Here is a 6387-nt window from a genome sequence, read left to right as displayed (position 1 = left end):
TAAACACTGCCTGGCCCATTAGTTTCAGCCTCTTAACCCATTTCTAATAATCTATGTAACACCACAAGGTATCTTACCAGGGAAGATCTTAACCTGCCTCTGTGTCTGGTAGGAGAATCATGGCGACTTACTGATTCAGCTTCTTTCTCCCAGCATTTTGTTCTGTTTTCTCCACCTACCTAAAGATTGGCCTATCAAATGGGCCTAGGCAGTTTCTTTATTAATAAGAAATCACTCCCACATCATTTGCCCTTTTTCTGTTTAAACAAAAAAGAAAGGCTTTAACTTTAACATAGTAAAATTACATATAACAAAACCTGTATTGATGCATAAACTGGACACAAAGAACCTGCAGAGAGAGGACTGCTGAACTTGCCTAAAGGTGAGATGGTCTTTCGGGGTTCCTGCTTCATAAAAGAATTCACAAGACATTCTGCAGGACACAGCAGATAGTGACTGAACTGTCTTTGAAATTTCCTGCATCTTGGAAATTTCTGCTGGATACTATGGGCCTGAAGGCTGAAGATGGATGCTCCAACGGTACAATTTTTTTTAGTTATCTATTTTTTTCTACCCCAACTGAAACATCTGTTTAGTGACTCAGTGATGTGGAATTTCGGAATTGAAGCATTCTCATGTTCCTTCACATGATTTAACTGGAAAGAGTAGAAGTAGTTCAGTGGAGATTTGCTCATTGCTTAGAAGGGCCATAGGGCATCCTCTCTGCTGTCTGCTTCATTTAGGGAAAGTGAATCGTTAGCAAGACCCCAACTTAAACCCTTAGCATATGAATTGTACTTTAGATTCTTGGGAAACTATTTAGGAATTTCACTTTAAAAGAGTTATATTTGTGTTCAAATACCTAAAATCTCCTTACTTTGTAGACATAATTAAACATTTCTGAAGAAGCAGCAAACTTTGCTGCTATGGATTACAGATGAAGAACATGTCTTTCATGCTAATTTTAATATTGGTATTGGTTTATAGATAAACATTAGCCTATTTGGATATTTGTTTATTTCAAATTAAAATAAAAATACATCTTTTCTATATTTTTGTTTGTATGATAATCACCAACTATTTCAAAATCAGTTTAATTCAGATTAGCTTAACTGTGTTCTCTTCCAAAATGCTTCCTTTTATAAACCTATTTTACCCCTCTTTTGAAGTTAAGAAACACAAGGCAGCCATGTTTACCTAGATAGGACCTTGGGAAGTCATTTTGTTCAGGCCCTAGTTTTTTAGTCAAGTACATAGCACTGATATTATTGTCAAATATTGCCAGATAGTGTAAGGTTGCCTATTGGTCAAAAAGGTTGATATAACCATTTAATATATAATCAGGTAAGAAATCAATTGTGATTCTGCTTAAAGAAGAAAATGCAACTTTTTCAGTACCAGAAATGATAATGAGAGAAGTACTCCTAGAAAATCAGTAGAATGACATCCGACTGTGGCTGGATTGCTTTCTTTATTTAATATGCTTCACACTCTCTACTTGTCTTGGAATGCCTGTGTCCTATATCAAGCTGATGTAATTATTGCTGGATTACTTTGAATGAGATGAATTTGCCTTGAGATTCTGTATGGTATGATGGTATTAAGAAAATCTAAAATGATACATAATAATAGTTCGCTGAGGACTGCTTTTGGTTATCAGATTGTCACTTTGTTCTCTTTCTATTTCAAAATCTGTACTTAGGCATTGAATCTTAATGCTTGATATAGAAGGACCTATGTCTGTCTTTTCAATGAGTTGCCATAAGCAACTTTGAATAAAGCAGATTTGTTAAAAATCATCTAATTTCTAAATTCTTATCAGTAAAATGAATGTCTAGAGATATTACAGAGATATAGGAAGATGCAACAATATTCTCTAGATGGAAATGTCTATCATTAAAACATGATAGAATTCCAGGATATGGATTGGCCTGTAGTAAGTAGCAGCGCATAAAGTTTCTAGGAGGGAGAAGTTCATGGTTACTGCTCTAGATTTAAAATTTGCTTATGAAGCATCAAGTATGTTGAAGAGTGAGATGCTTAATAATTAGATTAGGAGCAAAGTTCCTCCAAAAAAAAAAAAAAAGACAAGGTCAAAGTGGCAGACTTCCATGGACCCATTAAGGAAGAGAACTTGAGGCAGAGCTGCAGCTCTGTGTTTCAAAACTGGTAGAATTCAAGTGTAATAGAAGATAATATTAACATTCATAGCCGTGTTTTGGAGCTCATCATGGTTTTACATTTCTATGTCACAGTGCTTGTGCTGATTAACCAAATTCTTGGTTTATTCAGCTTACTATATAATCAACATACATCCATAAATAATTCTATTTAATTTGATAATTTATTTTGTAGCAATCATAACTTTTGCATATCTTGGGAGCCAGTTTTTTGTTTATCCTCTCCTTGAATAATACAGATATTAAACAGGGATTTAGTTTCTACCTTGTCTTTGTGGGAGCAGAAATCTATTAAATTCTGAGTCTCTCTTTAAGAAGCACGTACTATGAAGATAATACATGAAGTTCTGAGTTTCTACAAACCAAAGAGTACTGTGAAGACATTAGGCTCTGAGTCTCCATCGAAGAATCATGGAGTATTGTAAAGACACACAAAAGCTAGAGATACATACTATCCTCCTTTTGAGCCTTTATTTTCTATAGCAGTTTGTTGCAGATTATAGGTTTCTTTCTCTAAAATTGTAAAGGTATTGTATTGGGTTGAACATATTAATAGTAAACTCAGGGCCACCAATAATGTGCAGTATCACATTAAGGAAAGGAATCAAAAAACATCCCTTGCTGCTATTTGACCAGATCATTGCACTCCCTGTGTCTACATGATTACTGTTTTTTGTATGGGTCTGAATCTGTGCCTGCCTGAATGTGTTCTCTCTCTCTCTCTCTCTCTCTCTCTCTCTCTCTCTCTCTCTCTCTCTCTCTGTGTCTTCCTTCCTCCCTCCATTTTTTTCTTCCACTATGTCCCATTCTCTCATTTTAACTTGGGAACAAGGGATTACAGAGGTCTGTTACAAATTCAGCTTTTAAGAATTCTAGGGATTTTTGAACTTGAGTCTTCATATTTGAGTAGCATGCACTTTACTCACCAAACCATCTCCCATCTTCCCATCATTCTGTCTTTCTTTTGAGATATGGCCTCACCATGAAGCCCATACTAGACTGGAACTCTATAGTTTATGTAACCCAGGCTGACCTCAAATTCTTAGCAGTCCCCTACCTAATTTTTCCAACTGCTGGAGTTGCAGGCATGAGCCATAATATCTAGCACTAAACATCAGTTTTATTGCTTTAAAAGTAATTTTGTCAATTTTCAGGTTTCAAGCACTGTACCCAGGTGGGGAGAATATCTCAAGAAATTCTAATTGCAATTGAGCTGCATTGTAATTATCTTACTTTAATTTCCTGAAACCATAAGGAAGACTTAAGTTTTTTTGAAAGGACATACACAAAAATCTCAGTTCTATAATATTCAGTATTTCAGACCATTTAGGGCTAAGAGAACAATGCCATTTAGGAAAGGTGATCCTCAAAACTCACCATTAAATGGTGGAAGTGAATGATAGCGGTCAGTTGTGCACTGAGGAACTTTGTCAGCAACATTATTTATACCATGCTGGAGCCTTGACCTCTACCACATTAGAAGAGTTTATAACAGAGGAGTAAAAAGAATCCCACCAATCAGGTGTTTGATTTCACTTTAGGCAGTTCATTGTTTTGGTATTAAGAGCCTGCTGTTCAACATTCACCAGCACGGTGATTGCTTTCTTCTGCATGCACCTGCAGGTCAGCAGCCATCCTGTGGTGTAGGTAGGTCTCTGTGCAGTTGCAGTAGCGGTCACACGCACTGAACAGGCTGTTGAGTGGGAACTAAGCAGTCAAAAAAAAGAACCATGAGTATTATTGCCTTCCACTTCCAGGGAGTGATGTATGCATCACCAGCACTGAAGAGTGATTTGATTAAGGAAGCTGCACTTCCCATCGTCCCTTTGCCTCCTAGCATGCCCACACAGTATCATTAGATCTAGAGTCTCTTCAGTACTAACCCTCTGAGTCAGAGTGTTCTCTCCACAAGCTGTTGATTTCCTCATTAAGTGATAGTATTTTATTTTTCTTGGCAAGAAGTCATGCATAAAAGACCTCCAAATCATCTAGCGTATTGCAATCAATTGAATGCTGTATATCAGGAAACAGTGCACTTGCGCCACATGCAGTCACAGTGGGGACGGGGCCAGTTAGATGAAGAAACAACATATCAATTTCAATTCAGTTTAAATACACAAGACTTGAGTGACACCTGTTTTATTTGACTCAGGTTAGTTCCTTTTTCTAAAAATTTGATCTACATACATTACTTGAGCACACTATTTTCCCACTAAATTTTTGTTGTTGTTTTTTGACACAGGGTGGTTCCCTCTGTGTAGCTTTGAAGCCTGTCCTGGAACTCATTCTGTCTACCAGGCTGACCTAAAACTCACAGATATCCATCTGCTTCTGCCTCCCAAGTGCTGGGATTAAAGTTGTGTTCCATCACAACCCAGTCCCACTAAAATATTTTGTTTCTATCAGACAATATGATTACTTGAAATAATGCTGTCAGTACTTACAAGCAGAATCTTTGGTCCAGTCTGGAGTTTCAGTTCCGTGATATTGATTCAGAATATGATTCAAAAATTAGGTGAAATAGACTGGAAATGCTGTGTCATTATTTGTTGAAATCAATATCCTGGACTTTTTGAAAGTTCTAGCGTTATTTGAACCAATCACAGATTTTTAGTGTACATACAGTCTAAGCCGGCCTGTTCATTAGGTTATGATCCTAAGTTTTACTTGGAAGAAAATAGTTCCAGAAAATTAGTATCTGAGAAATGGATTTAAAATTAACCTAAATATACTAAAATAAGTGTAAAGAAGAATAAATTGAAACATGTCAGGAAATTGAATTTTATAAAGCACCCACTTTAAGCCATATGTTCTAGGTGATTTCATGTCTATAATATTAATCTATGAACTAGAATAAAGGATCACAGATTTTGATATGGGTGACGAGAAACAGTGGCTGGATGCAATTTGGTTATAGTGAAACAAACTGGAGAGCAGACAGAAGGACTGCTTGTTAAAAGACAGAATGTCTAAACCTGAGAATTGAGGAAATTTCATCATGAGAGAGCAGACTACAAATTTGAATATAGGTTACACAAAAACTTTAAGGAATATAATTTTAGTATTAAAATTTGGTAGTCATATTTTATGTTTTTGTCACCATTGTATAGGACTGATGAGCTCTCTGAAAATCAGTCACTCATTTACTCCTAGAGGAATAGGTTAAATAATAGAGATTTCAAGTAAGGTCAGTGTGTGAGAAAGATGTATTAATGATCCACAAACACTTTTGAACTTATCAGGTGTGGGCTGAAGGTAACTTGTTACAAATGTTGCTACACAGGACTTGGGAGTATCTTCCTTATAATATTACGAAATGGCAGAACTAGCTTGACTTTTAATCCATCCCCAATAATATTCTAAATTTCTAAATATGGTATCTACATGACTCATGAATTCATTGAATTTATTTTTAAAGACAGTTTTGCTTAATGTCATGAATACTGGCACCAAATAATAGTTCTGGTATTAAGTGGTCTGTAGTATTTTATAATAATTCATTAAAAATATTCTTAATGGAAAAGCGACAAACACTTACTTTTGGAGAGTATTTATCTGGCTAGTTACTATAGAAGTTCTCCGACTTTCTACATTCCCAAGAAAATCATTGTTTGTCCAAAAGGAACTTACATACTTCAAACATTTGAATAATATTTAGAAAATAGCTCTTCTGCATCTCTGTCATTGCTAAACTAACTATAGTGTACGTTTCTGAAATCTCATGGCCACAGATTAGCACAAATTTATGGATGCAAAAATAATGTTAGAATTGAAACTCTCCCATTAAGTGTCTCACTTCTTCCGGGATTTGGACCCATAGTAATAAAATAATAATAGATTTACAATAGTGATAGTAAATCTAAAGTTTTGTACATATTCAGGTGGGATTTAACTTACTATATAAATAAACTGAAAGAAAAAGAAACCTATATGATCATCTCATCACTTCATTATGCTGAAAAAGCATTCAACAAAATCTAACACCCTTTCATAATAATGTTCTTGGGGAGATCAGGGATACAAGGAACATATCTAAACATAATAAAAGCAAGCAAGCTGACAGTCAACATCAAATTAAATGAAGAGAAACTGAAAGTAATTCTACTAAAATTAGAAACAAGGCAAGACTGTCCACTTTCTTCGTATCTATTCAACATAGTTGTGAAAGTCTAGTTAGAATAATAAAACAACAAAGGGGGATCAAAGG

The sequence above is a fragment of the Microtus ochrogaster genome, chromosome 1 (assembly GCF_000317375.1).
Source record: "Microtus ochrogaster isolate Prairie Vole_2 chromosome 1, MicOch1.0, whole genome shotgun sequence".
In the NCBI taxonomy this organism is placed as follows: domain Eukaryota; kingdom Metazoa; phylum Chordata; class Mammalia; order Rodentia; family Cricetidae; genus Microtus; species Microtus ochrogaster.
This window is presented reverse-complemented; position numbering follows the sequence as displayed.